Raw genomic sequence first — 15,826 nt, forward strand, 5'->3', positions numbered from 1 at the left:
ACACGTCAGTTTTGCAGACCAACTCTGACCTTTTCCCTTGAGGTGATATGATGGGAGGGGGGACCAGCTCTCCCTATTTAGGGGAGAAGTGGAAGTAGACACCGCATAGCACCCTGTCCTGGATAAGGGTCCATTCTGAACTGGTGTACAGCCTCAGGGTCTTCTGGAGTAAGTTCCTTGTATTTCCAGAACCTTCAGCTCTGAAGGAACAAAGACTTACTTCACTATAGAACAAATTAGTATGAGCAGGAGCTTGGAATTTGCTAAGGGCTCTGTGATTCCTAGTGTTGGCCAGGATTGGAAATGTAGACAGATAAGTGTGAGCATAGGAAGGGGCAAAAAAGTACTAGCCCAGAAGCCACATCCACCATCTGAGTGCAAAAAGGGAAGGGAGAGCTAAAATTTCCCAGAAGGTTATGCTCAGGTCAAAGGGCCTGATTTTAATATAAACAGACCCCAGGTATGTCCTTTTCTGTGCTGCTCTTGGTATACAAAGAGCACTCACTTTTTTGGATTTCATTTTAATAATCCTGAATTTAAACAACAGCTCCACCATTCCCTAGCCTCTCTAAGCCCTTCCTCTTAAGGCCCAGGCCTGGGGCCAAGGGCTGGTTGGTATAAACCTAGCAGCAGATCTCTGGTTTTAGTAAATGGATGAAACTGGGAAAGGAAGGATTTAGGGAGAAGGGAGGCAACAGGGTTTAGGGGGAAATTTAGGAGGGTCTACCTGGGTTGTTGATTCAGAAGTACTGAAAATCAAGAAGTCATGTGTCAGATCCTGGATCCTGGCTCTCACCAGGTGGCAAACTTTGAAAATATAGCCTCCCCTGTCCAGGCCTCCGATAATGCCCTGTGTGCCAGGAAGAGTAGCCTTAGGCATTTGGATCCAACAGGAAATGACTGGACTTTGCTTCCCTCTAGTGGATAAATGCGGCATTGCACAGTCCTTGGACTGTCGTTAAAATAATTTGGTTCAGCAAATATTTATTTTGCTGAGTAATATTCCATTGTGTGGATATTCCATAATTTTTCAATCCATTCACCTGTGAGTGTAAGTTTGAGTTGGTTCCGGTTTTTTGGAAGTTATGAATAAAGCTGCTATAAATATTTGTGTACAAATCAGTGTGGAGAGTGTGGGGTCGTGGCTCAGTGGTAGAGCGCTTGCCTCGCACCTGTGAGGAACTGGGTTTGATCCTCAGCACCACATAAAAATAAATAAGTAAAATAAAGGTATTGTGGCCATCTACAACTATAAAAATATTTTTAAAAACATCTGTGTGGAGATATGCTTTCTTTTCTTGATTGGGTTGCATGCTTCTCTTTTATAAAACCCGAGAATCGAACCCAGGGCCTCACGGTGCTAGGCAAACACTAACACTGAGCCACAACCCCAGCCCATGCTTTTTTTTTAATGAACTGACAGAGACTGGGGGTGTAACTCAGTGGTGGAGAGCTTGCCTAAGCATACATGAAGTCCCTGGGTTCAATCCTCAACATTGTTTATTTTTTTTTAAAGGAACTTCTAAAGTGTACCATTTTTGCATTCCCAACAACATAGGAAAGTTCCAATCACTGTACATTTTCACCATTACTCGATGGAGACTTGAATTTTACCTATTTTAGTGGATGTGTAGTGGTATGTTATTGTGATTTTTTTTTCTTTTTTCTTTTTTTTTTTTTTTTTAGTGTTTCTTGTCTTTATTTGGGGTGCGAGGGAGACAGGGTGAGAGAAGGTTGAGAATGGGTGACCTACTTTTCTTCAAACAGGAAGTACTGTCATTCTGTGGCAGGTTCACCTGAAGGGACATATTGCATTTTAACAGCATCCACGACTGTTTTGTTGAATTTTGAAATGAGGAATTTTTTGTTCCTTTTGACACATAATGCACGTTGGCATTAGGTGAGTGGGTCTGGAATTTGTAAGGTGGACTGGCAGAAGTGGTTGCGTGCGCTCTGGCTGGCCCAGACTCATCAAGGGGCGGCTTGGCAGTGGAGGCAGTGGGCAGGGGCAGAAGACTCATCACAGGAACAGTGACTAGAGACGTGGGGGGTCAGGAGCAGGTGAAGGACAGGGCAGGCCAGTGCTGCAGACTCCAGGCAGGCAGCCTTTTGAGAAGGGACAGAAGAGTAAGGATGAAGACAAGCCCAGCCAGTGAGGTCTGGGGGGTGGAGGCAAGGAGGGGAGGTGCCAAGGGCTCGAGATGGAGCAGTGAAGGTCCTTCAGTGACTGCTCTCCCCAGATGCCACCAGGGATGATGTGCAGTGAGCGCTGCCTGGCAGGGGAAGGCTAAACCCAATTACAACAGCAGGGGCCAGGCTCTGCTGGAGACAGCGCAGTACCTCCAGCTCCCGCAGCTGTCAGGCCCACAGGGACACCAAGGGCCAGCTGCAGATTTTTTTTTTAAAGAAATTTTTAATGTTTATTTTTCAGTTTTTCGGTGTATACAACATCTTTATTTTATTTTATGTGGTCCTGAGGATCGAACCCAGCGCCAGGCGACCGCATTACCGCTTGAGCCACATCCCCCAGCCCCTGAAGAATTTTTTTTTTTTTTTTAAAGAGAGAGTGAGAGAGGAGAGAGAGAATTTTTAATATTTATTTTTTAGTTCTCGGCGGACACAACATCTTTGTTGGTATGTGGTGCTGAGGATCGAACCCGGGCCGCACGCATGCCAGGCGAGCGCGCTACCGCTTGAGCCACATCCCCAGCCCCCCTGAAGATTTTTTAATTTTTAATTTTTTTCTTTTAGTTCTGGGAATTGAACCCAGGATCTTGTTCATGCTGGGCAAGCTCTTTACCACATTGAGCTCAAGCCCAACACTTTTCTTTTTTTTTTTTTTTTTTTAATTTTTATTTTTAATTTTTATTTTATTTTTTTTTAAAGAGAGAGTGAGGGGAGAGAGAGAATTTTTTTTTAATATTTATTTTTTAGTTATCCGCGGACACAACATCTTTCTTTGTATGTGGTGCTGAGGATCGAACCCGGGCCGCGCTGCATGCCAGACGAGCGCGCTACCGCTTGAGCCACATCCCCAGCCCCTTGCCCAACACTTTTCAATTTTTTTTTTTTTGAGATTGGTTCCACAAAGTCTCCCAGGATGGCCTGTAACTTGTGATTCTTCAGTTTTAGCCTCCTGAGTTGCTGGGATTGTAGGCATGTGCCTCTGTGCCCAGGGTTATTGTGATTTTCTGATGCTTTCATTTACATTGCCCTAATGACTAAAGAGCTGAGCATCTTCTCCTGTGCTTATTTGCCATTTATTTTATTTTATTTTATTATTTTTTTTTAAATAGAGAGAAAGAGAGAGAGAGAGAGAGAATTTTAATATTTATTTTTTAGTTTTCAGCTAAAAATAACATCTTTGTATGTGGTGCTGAGGATCGAACCCGGGCCGTACGCATGCCAGGCGAGCGCGCTACTGCTTGAGCCACATCCCTAGGCCCATATTTGCCATTTATATATTTTCTTCCATGAAGTGTCTATTCCTTTTTTTGGCCAACGTTGTAATTGGGATGTTTATCTTTTTTGGAGTTGTAACAGCTTTTACATGTTCTAGATACAAGTCCTTTGTGACATACATGTTTATTTTTTGTTTTAGTGTCTTTGGAGAGTGGCAGGCTTTTAGTTTTTTTGGGGGGTGGATATTGGGCAGGTACCAGGGATTGACCTCAGGTGCACTGGACCACTGAGCCACATCCCCAGCCATATTTTGTACTTTATTTAGAGACAGGGTCTCACTGAGTTTTTTAGAACCTCGCTGTTGCTGAGGCTGGCTTTGAACTCTCTATCTTCCTGCCTCAGCATCCTGAGCCACTGGGATTACAGGCGTGTGCCACCATGCCCAGCAGAGAGTCACAAGCTTTTTTTTTTTTTTTTTTTTTTTTTTGAAACAGGATCTCACTGAGTTTCCCAGGCTTACTATAACTTGCAATTCTCCTGTCTCAGCCTCTTGAGTCACTGGGGTTACTGGCCTGCGCCACTGTTCTTAGTGAAAAGTAGAAATTTTAAATCTCAAACAAACTACTACATACATAAAATGATGTGGAGGGATTTCAAAATAATTATGAAAGAAGTCAGCTTTTTGGTTTTTAGTTTTATTTTTAAATATGTTTTGTTGTGCTGAGGATGGAACCCAGGGCCTCATACAAGTCAGGCAAGTACTCTGCCACTGAGCCACATCCTCAGTCCAGGAAACTAGGTTTTTTTGCTTTTTGTTTTTGGTTCTTTTTAGTTATACATGACAGTAGAACCCATTTTGACAAAATTATAAAATCATGGGGGCTGGGGTTGTGGCTCAGCAGTGGAGCGTTCGCCTTGCATGTGTGAGACCCTGGGTTCGATCCTCAGCACCACATAAAAATAAATAAGTGAAATAAAGGTGTTGTGTCCAACTACAACTAAAAAATAAATATTTAAAAAAATCATGGACTATATCTTGTTCTAATTCAGTTCCCAGTACCTCTCCTTCCCCTTCCCTCCCCCACCCCCTGCTCCCTTCCCTCCCCCACCCCCTGCTCCCTTCCTTCCCCCACCCCCTGCACCCTTCCCTCTACTGATCTTTTTTTTTTTTTTTAGAGAGAGGAGAGAGAGAGAGAGAATTTTTAATATTTATTTATTTATTTATTAAAGAGAGAGTGAGAGAGGAGAGAGAGAGAGAGAGAGAGAGAGAGAGAGAGAGAGAGAGAATTTTTTAATATTTTTATTTTTTTTTAGTTCTCGGCGGACACAACATCTTTGTTGGTATGTGGTGCTGAGGATCGAACCCCGGCAGCACGCATGCCACATCCCCAGCCCCTACTGATCTTTTTTTAAAAATATATTTAATTGTAGATGGATGTAATACCTTTATTTTTTATTTATTTTTATATGGTGCTGAGGATTGAACCCAGTGCCTCACAGGTGCTAGGCAGGCGCTCTACCACTGAGCCACAACCCTAGCCCCCCTTCTCCTGATCTTTCTGACATTTACCCATAGTTATTTTTTTAAATTAATTTGTTGTGTATGTACAAAGAAACTAGTTTTTTTTTTTTAATCATTTATTTTTATGTGGTGCTGAGAATGAAACCCAGAGCCTTCACATGCCAGGCAAGCACTTGACCACTGAGCTACAACCCCAGACCCGAAACTAGCTTTTTAAAATGCATACTGTTTGCTTCCGTTTATAGAAAATCCTCAAAAAATGAAAACTTTCTGGGTGCAGAGGCACACACCTATAATCCCAGCTATGTGGGAGACTGAGGCAGAAGCATTGCATGTTTGAGGATAGTGAGACCCTCTTTCATTTTATAAAAAATAAAAAGGAGTGAGGATGTAGCTCAGTGGTAGAGTGGAGGAGGAAGAAGAAGAAGGAAGAGGAGGAGGAGGAGAGGAGAAAAATCTAATGTATGATGGCAGCAAATGAGTAGTTACAAAAGGAAACTTTGGGGAGAAGCCTGTGCTCATTGCCTGATTGTGGCACTGGATTCAGGACTGGGCATTTAGGTCAAAAATTCATCAAACTGCAAACTTCAAATGCTTGCAGTTTCTTTCTTATTTTATTTTTTAGTTGTTGAGGACCTTTATTTTTATCTATCTATCTATCTATCTATCTATCTATCTATTTATTTATTAAAAAAATATATAATATATGTTGTATTTGGCAAATACCTTTATTTTATCTATTTATTTGTATGTGGCGCTGAGAGTCAAATTTAATGACTCACATATGCCAGGCAAGCCCTCTACCCCTGAGCCACAACTCCAACTATACTTGTAGTTTCTTGTGCATCAATAAAGCTGTAAAAGATGGGCTGGGGATGTGGCTCATGAGGTAGCGCGCTCGCCTGGCATGCGTGCGGTCTGAGTTCAATCCTCAGCACCACATACAAAACAAAGATGTTGTGTCCGCCGATAACTAAAAAATAAATATTAAAATTCTCTCTCTCTTTCTCTCTCTCTCTCTCTCACTCTCTCTTTAAAAAAAAAAATAAAGCTGTAAAAGAAAGGATATGCACATACACAAAAAGAAGCATTATTAAGCACTTACTGTGTGCCAAACATGGAGAAGATGCTAGGAATGGAAAGAGAAAGTGCCAGCCTCTCCTCAGCAGCTTCAGGTCCTGAAGTAGAGCTAAAGAAACTTTTCATTAGCTTCTACCCAGCAGTGTGAACCTCCAGCTCTGATCCTGATACCCGCACCTAATGGCTGAGTGCACTTGGGAAGTCATGTAACTTTAAGCCTTGATTCTTCTGTCTAATGGGTATAGTAATGTCTTACCCAGGGGACCGTCACCAGGAAAAGCACTGAGTACTAACTTAATCAAAGTCTCAGGGACCTTTTCTTGTGAAATGTGTCTGGGGGCACAAGAGTGATTCCCTCTCCTGAAGATCAGGCAGGGCTAGGGAAAGGCAAGAGACACCTGAGCTGAGCCTCACAGAATGGATAGGAGTTTGCCAGGCAGACAAGTGAAGGGTTTTGCCTCAGGGAAACAGAGGACACGACAGTTGATTCTAGCGACCATGTTGATTGAGGCGAGGGCATGCACTTGGGTAAGGTATTATTATACTCATGTTATAGAATAAAGGAGGCTTGAAGGGTAATGTAACTTGCCCAAGAGTCTGGAGGTCTGGGGACCTGGAAGAATGGCAGAAGTGGGTGCAGGGCCTTGGGGTGCTGGCCAGCCTGGAGACCCAGAGCAGGGGCAGGGGACCAACATGACACCCAACATGACAGTGTCACTTCCCTAGGGGGCAATGTTGTAAGTGGATTAGAGGGGGAATCAACAGGCCCAGGCTAGCCCACCTTGGAGCTGAGATGGCTAACCTGAGCACCTAGTGTCCCTGGACCCAAGTACTGAGAGGCAAATACATGGCTCCTGCTCGGTGATGTCACGCAGAGCCTTGTTAGTACCACTCTCAGGCCCTCGCCTGCTCACTTGCTCCTAACCACGCATCATATATCACCAGTAGTCACTAGTCATCATGCCTCATATATCACCAGTAGTCACCAGGCTGCCTGACAAAATGGCAGGAGCAGACTGTGTCAGGGATGCATGCTCATGACTGCTGGTGCCCAGAAATCAGGCCCAGGAAAGGAAGGCTTCTTGGGGGCGGTGGTGTCTACAGTGATGAAATGTTAGGACTTGCACATGGGAAGACGGGAAGAGTCATCCCAGGGAGGGACACAAGAGGTAGGAGGCTGAAGGACTTCCAGTCTGTGGGGCCACACCCCAACCTCTCCAATCACCAAGAAATGACCTGTGCTGAGGGGTCCCCAGCTCCCCACCAGCCTCCCTTCCCAAACCTCCCACCTTTACTTTTTAAATTTGGTACTGGAAACCAAACCCAGAGGTGCTCCTCCCCTGAACCACATCCCCAGCCGTATCCATTTATCTATATGTATTTATTCATTCATTTGGTACTGGCGGTTGAACCTGGGGCACTTAACCACTGAGCCACATACCCAGCCCTTTTTTTTTTTTTTTATGCTATGGCCTTGCCAATTTGCTGAGGTTGGGTTTGAACTTACCATCTTCCTGCCTCAGCCTCCTGAGTTGCTGGGATTACAGGCGTGCACCACAGTGCCTGGCTGCCCTTTTTATTTTTTTCTTTTGAGATGGGGGTCTCACTAAGTTACTTAGGGCCTTGCTAAGTTGCTGAAGCTGGCTTTGAGCTTGTGATCCTCCTGCCTCAGCCTCCTGAACTGCTGGGATTACAGGTGTGGGCTGCCACACCTGGCCCCACCTTTACTTTCTCTTGGCTCCTTCTTTCCTCTCCTTCCATTGCTTTGAAAATTTTTCATTTTTATTTCTAATCTTCAGTCACCCTTACACACACAACTGGCTCACTTCAAACCCCCTCTAACTTCCAAATCCTCCTAACCCACAGGAGAATCTCAGCACAGCCTATCTCCTGCCTGCGGTAATGGATAGTCAGATTTGCCCATGTGGGTCCCAGTTTCTCCGCTCACCATTGCTTATTTATTTTATTTTACATGTTTTAACACATAATAGTTGCACATATTATGGGATACAATGAGTGACTGGCTAATTTGATACATGAATATACTATGCAATGATTGAATCAGCCCTATTTTGTATTTTATTTAGAAGCAGGGTCTGAATTTGGCTTTGAACTTGCAATCCTCCTGTCTCAGCCTCCAGAGCCACTGGGATTATAGGCATGTGCCACTGTGCCCAGTACTTTTGGGCTGGTTTTTTTTTTTTTTTTTTTTTTGTGTGTGTGTGTGTGTGTGTGTGTGTGTGCACTGGGGATTGAACCCAGGGCCTTGTGCATGTGAGGCAAGCACTCTACCAACTAGGCTATATCCCCATCCCCCAACTTTTGGGCATTTTTGAAAAGTATAAACATTGGGTAATTTACACACACAGACACACACACACAAAGGATAAAAAATTCTCTCTCCTGAAAACTACATTGAGAAGCTTTGGCTATTCCTGGCTGATCAGGCCAGGACAGAAGGACAACTAGCCTCAGAGTGGGCACCAGGAAGTTGTGACAATGTGGGGCCACCTTGATCAGGAGCCTCTGTCCAGGTAGAGAAACTGCCAAACCATCACCCCTGAAGGCAGAGCAGAGCCTCTGACCTGAGGAGCAGGGCCAGGAACTCAAGCAGTAACCATGGGCACCCGGAGCCTGAGGACTCTGGATATTCACATGGGTGTTGCTAATTGCTGCCAGCCACGCCCAGGCTGCTTATTTTAGACTGTGTACATGACACCAAGAATCCTGTCCTTCCACGGTCTTTAAGGGTTGAGGGACTAGCTGGGAGCATCCTGCCTCAGTCCCGTGTAGCACTTGATAAAAACAGAGCAAGGTCCCCAGAATTAGCCCACCAGTCTCTGCACCTCCTGCCCATGGGGATACCCAGCTTTGGCGAGCTGGGCCCATCTCTCACTACCCACCTCAGAAGCAAAAGGGATCTGCACCCAGATTTCAAGAGAAATTATCAAAAGCAAGTTCTTCTCATGACCACGCTTCCTGGACATAATGGTTCATTGCATCTTAGGAAAAGGTTAATCTTCTCTTCAGCTCTCAATACCACATTTCACATCCTGTGGGGAGCCACTCCAAATGCACGCACTTTTAAGTCCTGATGCACCACTGGGATCTGAAAGATCACTGTAGTCTGGCGCGGTAGGTCATGGCTCATGACTAGGGCTCTTCCCTCACTCAAATAACAAGGCATGGCCCTAGAATGAGGAGGCACCCAGAGGGGTTCTGTTACACTCACCTATTCCTTTGTAAACTTGACCCCTTGCTGCATTTGAATAGCTTCTCCCCAATAAAAATTCCAGCACATGCTTCTCACTCTCTTTTTGCCTGCTTGCCCCCTTTGGGGTAGCTGAGGCTGAGGAGCGGTCACTGAACCCAAAGAAAAGGTACTTTCTGTGTCTGTGTCTTTATTTAGCTTAAATTCACTTGGAAGACCCTGACTGGTTATGTTGCCTGATGCAACAATCCTCCGCCTGCTTCTTGCAAATCTTGGCTTTCTCCTTGGGCCACTGGTCCTGCCCTGCTGGGTAATGAGCAGCCCCTTGGAAACCATGCAGCAGAACTTGGCCTGGTCCTCATTCCCAGTTGTAGGAGGAGCTGATGCTGACGGGCTGCTCAACCTTGGAGCTACTACTACACATGTGACTACCACCCGCCTGAGGCCCTTCCCTGGCACTGAAGCACATGCTGCACAGACACTGGTGACATCGTGACATCTCCTTCTCTAATTTTGTCCTTTACAAGTATTATGAACATGGTGATGTAAAATCCTGCTCCCTCTGACACTCTCTCCTTGACAAGGTCTTTGCTCATAACCAGCTTGCCATGTCTCTGGTAGTCGAGTCTGGGTTCAGACTAGGTGGAATCTCTGTCAACTAAATGAGCACCTGTTTCTTCTTTGCCTGAGTCCAGATCTGAGTCTCCCTGGAACAGGCAGCACAGGAAGAATTTCAGGTCACAGCACAGCCTCTGCCAGGGAATGGGAAAGTAGGTGCCCCTGACATTGAGTCAGAGCCACTTGGACATGTTGCAGGGGCACCAGGCAGCAGAAGCTCTGGTCCTCCTATAGTCCCACCCTGGGTGACATGGGACAACAGGAACATCAGCACCTTGCAGTTATCACAGCCACAGCAAGCCCTGAAGATTTGCTTTTGCATGTAAGAACACTGAAGCATTTTATTTAAAAAATTATTTTATTAATACATATTTTAAATTGATGCATATAATTATACAGATTTATGGGGTACAGTGTGGCATTTCAATACAATGTGCAATGAGCAGATCAGGGTATTGGCATCAATAATGTCTCAGACATACATCACCTCCGTGTGTGTGTGTGTGGGGGGGGGGGTTCGACATTTAGATGTAGGACAGAGTCTAAGTCATTCAAATACTTCCTAAAAGTAATGGCTGCACATGTTTCACCATTGTTCAGTAGCAACTTCTCTGTGTTATGACTCAAATCTCATAAAATAAGCATAAAATAAGATAGGCTTTTCCTATAGTAAGTCATCAACAAACAAAGCAGGGACCATGAGCCAGTAGCTCTTGGTCTCTCCCAGTGGGTTAAACAGCAAATACTTTTCCCTGAAGTCTTTGAATCCTTGCTAGCTAAGCTTAGATTTTCTATTTTATTGCAGAGAAAAAGACCACTACAAAGGACATTGGAGGGAGACCTTTCCAAAACAAATATACATAATAAATACATTATATAATGTATATATACAGTGTATATGTAATGAAATTGTATGAATATATAAAACATATATGTATGTATACAGATGTATAGCTTTTCCCATTTATAAAAGTAACTCACATTCACTGTAAAAACTCCACACACCATATCATAGAAGCAAATACTAGGTTGAACTGTATTAAATTGCCAATATTTCACTGTTTGGTGGTTGTTTTGTTTTGCCTACAATCACAGAAATTTAGTGCATTCAACCCAAAAACATGTAAATCAGGCAAATGCTAGTACGTGGTGGTTAGCCCTCCAGATTCAGGAGTGTTCCGTGCAGGTTTATGGTTGGTAGAAATATTACCACAATGATGTAACGTAGATGATTGTGTGTGTGTGTGTGTGTGTGTGTGTGTGTGTGTGTGTTATTGGGGATCCAGGGCTCCTGCATGCCAGGCCAGCACTCTTCCACTGGCTGCACTCCAGCCCTCTGTAGATAATTTTTGCCAATCTGCTTCTCCTAGCACTGGTTGTGTAGTGACCTTGGGCTGGCTGCTTCTTCTCTCAAGAGCCTCAGTTTCCACATCTATAAAGTGGAATTAATAATTCTGTGCTGGTTATTTATTTATTACCTCTCAACCCCAAATATGCCTGCTCTGAATGCGGATCTGAACTATTTCTTTGGCCAGAAGGCACAATGTGAAATCCTGCCAGAAGAGGGCGTAGAGAGACGTTTCTGGAGAAAGGTTTTGCTTTCTGGTTTGGGGCCTTCCTCTCAGCCTGGCCAGCTTGTCCAGCTCAGCCCTGAAGCTAGGCCAGCTTTTCCAGCACCAGGCTCCTGCAGGGCACTGTGGCCAGCAGCAGTCAGTGCAGCTGCTCCCTCCAGCGCCCCACACCCACCTTGGGAGCAGTGGGGGGTGTCTAGTGGGAACACTTTTCCCGTGTACAATTTTTCCCAGAGTCTGTAAGGATGGTTTTCTAGCAAGTTCCACGGACAGTGCAGCACCTCAGCAACATCTCTGCTATTCTACGAAGCCCAGCCATTCCTGCTCCAACAGAGTCTTAATTTCAGACCTGGTTATTTTTCGTTTTGTTTTGTTGAGACTCAAGTGTCACTCTGTTGCCTGGGTGGGTCTCAAACTCAGGAGCACAAGTGTGCTGAGGGCCATTGCCAAGTAGGAATGACGCATCGAAATTTCCTTGCCAGCGTACCCCATGTTAAATGGACTTGCCTTGGAATTTCGCTGTTGACATTGCATGTAAGGTGACCTTGCTCAAGGACCAAGGCGGATCCGGGTTTAGAGCTGATCAGGTTTTAGGAAGTATCAGGGTTTAGGATAATTTGGGTTTAAGGCGTTCCCGGTTTAAGACTTGGGTTTAGGGAAGTTCCAGGTTTAAGGTGTACCCTGCGGGGGAATAGGGCGTATCCTGCTGCCTCAGGCATGCCCGATCCTTGAATTCCCGTTGAGTTCTCCTGAGATTCAGAAAGTATTAGGAAAAAAGCCTCGTGGGGTAGGTGAATTGGGCGGCAGCAGAACTGGGATTTCCCGAGAACGTGTGTAGAGGCCGGTGTGAGTTCGGGAATAAAGAATTGCTGTTTGAATCTACAAGGTGTGTGGTGGCTCGTGATTCTGTGCCCAGCCAAGACTGCGGCACAAGTGACCCTCCCACTTCAGCTTCACTAGTAACTGAGACTGCAGGTGCACACCCCATACCTGGCTAATAATTCTTGTGTGTATGTGTGTGTGTGTGTGTGTGTGCGCGCGCGTTGGGGGTGGTTACTGGGGACAGAACCAAGGGAACTCTACCACCACACTACCTCCCTAACTCCCCCACCCAAATTCTTTTTTTTTTTTTTTTTTTTAGAGAGAGTGAGAGAGGAGAGAGAGAGAGAGAGAGAGAGAATTTTTAATATTTATTTTTTAGTTCTCGGCGGACACAACATCTTTGTTGGTTTGTGGTGCTGAGGATTGAACCCGGGTCGCACGCATGCCAGGCGAGCGCTACTGCTTGAGCCACATCCCCAGCCCCCCAAATTCTTAATTGTGCATCATAGTGGCACATAGTGATGGGATTTGTTGTTACATATACCTACATGCACACGATGTAAAAACATTGTTTGACCAGTATCACTCCCCAGCACTCCCCCCACACACCTTACACCTCCTGGTCCCTTTTCTCTCCTGATCTCCCTTTGATTTTCACGAGATCCCTGCCCCCCATTTTTCTTTTCCTTTTTCCTCTCTAGCTTCCACATATGAGAGAAAACCTATGACCCTTGACCTTCTAAGTTTGGCTTACTTTGCTTAACATAATGGTCTCTAGTTCCGTTTTTCTGAAAATGACATAATTTCATTTTTATTTTTGGAGGAATAAAAATCCATTGTATATACATCACATTTTCTACTCTGATAGACACACAGGCTGGTTCCATAGTTTGACTCTTGTGAGTTTTGCCGCTATAAACATGGGTATGTGTGTATCATTATAGCATGAGGACTCTAATTCTTAAATTTTTTAAAATATATATATTTCTAGTTGTTGATGATACCTTTATTTTAGCCATTTATTTATATGCGGTGCTGAGAATTGAACCCTGTGCTTCAGACATGCTAGGAAAGCGCTCTACCATTGAGCCATAACCCCAGCCCATGACTTTCATTCTTTAGGATAAATAACGAGGAGTGATATAGCTGGGTCATATGGTGGTTCCATGCCTAGTCATCTGAGGAACCTCCATACTGATTTCCACATTGGTTGTACTAATTTACAATCCCACCAATGGTGTAAAAGTGTTCCTTTTCCCTCACATTCTCTCCAGCATTTATTATTATTTATATCTTCATATCTGTCATTCTGAGTGGTGTGAGATGAAATCCCAGAGTAGTTTTGTTTGGGTATCAGGGGATTGAACTCAGGGGTGCTCCCCACTGAGCCACACCCCAGCCCTATTTCATATTATATTTAGAGACAGAGCCTCCCTGAGTTGTTAGCACCTTACTGTTGTTGAGGCTGGCTTTTGTCACGTTCCAGTTCCATGACTAAACACTTAAGGTCACTCCAGGTGAGCTGGATGCATGAAATAACCACACAGAGAAATACCTTTTTCTCTGGGTCCTGTGAAGCCTCCTATGACCTTAGGGGTCCGTGGAGAAAGAGAGAGAGGAGCACGTGCTGAACCCTTTTATTGGGAAGAAGCCATTCAAATGAGGCAAGGGGAAGGATTACAAAGGAACAGGTGAGTGTAGCTCAAACCCGGCAGGTGACGCCCACACCTGGGGCCACTCCTTGCTTTCTGAGCTGAGACATCACCCAAGTCACCACGAAATGCAGTGATTGGTCAGAGCCTCAAGCTTCAGGATTGGAAGGTGTGGTCAACCCCAGATCCTCCTGTCTCAGCCTCCTGAGCCACTGGAATTACAGGTGTGCACCACTGCGCTCAATTCAGTGTAGTTTTTGATGTTTTTTGTTTTGTTTTGTTTGGTTTGGTCTTTTTTGGAACTGGGGGTCGAACCCAGGGCTTTTTCAGTATAGTTTTGATTTGCATTTCCTAACCACTACTGATGTTGAACATATTTTCATATACTTGTTGGCCATTTGTATTTCTTCTTTTGAGAAATGTCTGTTTAATTCACTTGCCTATTTATTAATTGGGTTATTTGATTTTTTTGGTATAAAATTTTTTGAGTTCTTTATATATTCTAGTATTAATCATGTCTCCCTCATTGTTTCCTGTGCTGTGCAGAAGCTTTCTAATTTGATGCCATCCCATTTATTAACTCTTGGCATTATTTCCTGAGCTTTAGGAGTTGTATTGAAAAAGGTGTTGCCTGTGCTTGTATGTTCTCACCCTTTTTTATTTTATTTTGAAACAGGGTCTCCTTAAGTTGTTCAAGCTGATCTCAAAATTGCCATCCCTCTACAGCAGCCTCCTCAGTTGCTGGGATCATAGGCATGCACTACTGTGCCCAGCCTGACTAATAATTCTTCTTCTTTAATATTTTTAATTTTTTTAGTTGTAGTTGGACACAATACCTTTATTTATTTATTTTTATGTGGTGCTGAGGATCAAACCAGGGCCTCACATGTGCTAGGCTATCACTGTACCACTGAGCCACAAACCCAGCCTGGGGCTAATAATTTTTTATAATTAAACTTTCCCTGTTTAAATCACTTAATGGTTTCTCTCACCTGCTTGGACTCAGACCGACAGAACTTTCTATCCCATAATGTTATGAGGATCAACAGAAGTGATGCAGGGATAATGCCGAGTTCCGTGCCTGACACGAGGGAGGACTTGAAAAGCGTCTGCACCACCACCACCACCACCATTGCTACCATCTTCATCAGCTCTGCACCGGGAAACAGCTCCAGTTGGCCTCATTGATTTGCTGCAGTTCCACAGATGCAGATTTGAATTTCCACTCCTGCTGGTTATTTGGATTGTTCCAATTTTCTATTGTTAAAAATAGTTCTGTGTAGGTGCAGTGGCACTCGCCTGTAATCCCAGAGGCTCAGGAGGTTGAGGCAGGAGGATCACAAGTTCAAAGCCAGCCTCAGCATTTTAGCAAGGATCCAAGCAACTCAGTGAGACCCTGTCTCTAAATAAAATTCAAAATAGGGCTGGGGGTGTGACTCAGTGGTTGAGTGCTCCTGAGTTCAATCCCCAGTACTAAAAAAAAAAAAAAAAAAAAAGTAGTCCTATGAGTCACATAAAAGTAGGCATTTATGAAGCACTCACTATGTGCTACACACTGTTCTAAGCAATTACGTGTGTTAACTCCTGAATCCTCAATATGCCTACTAGTCTCCTGTGTCTGCTGTAACAAACATGGCCGACAGTGCCACCAACAACACACATTTATTATCATGCAGTTCCAGGGTCAGAAATCTAAAATGAAGATGGCAGCAGGGCTATGTTCCTTCTGAGGGTTCTGGGGGAAAGTCTGATTCCTTGTATTTTCCTGCTTGTAGAGACCACCTGCATCAGCTGATGACCCCTTCCTCACTTCATTCCACCCTGGTGCTCCCATGGTCACATCTCCTATCCACTATGATCATCCTGCTTTCCCCTTATAGTGACCCTTGTGACTCTATCAGGCCCACTTGAAAAATCAGAATAATCTTCCCATCTCAAAATCCTTAAC

Source organism: Spermophilus citellus (assembly GCF_964194105.1).
Source record: "Spermophilus citellus genome assembly, chromosome: 2".
NCBI lineage: Eukaryota > Metazoa > Chordata > Mammalia > Rodentia > Sciuridae > Spermophilus > Spermophilus citellus.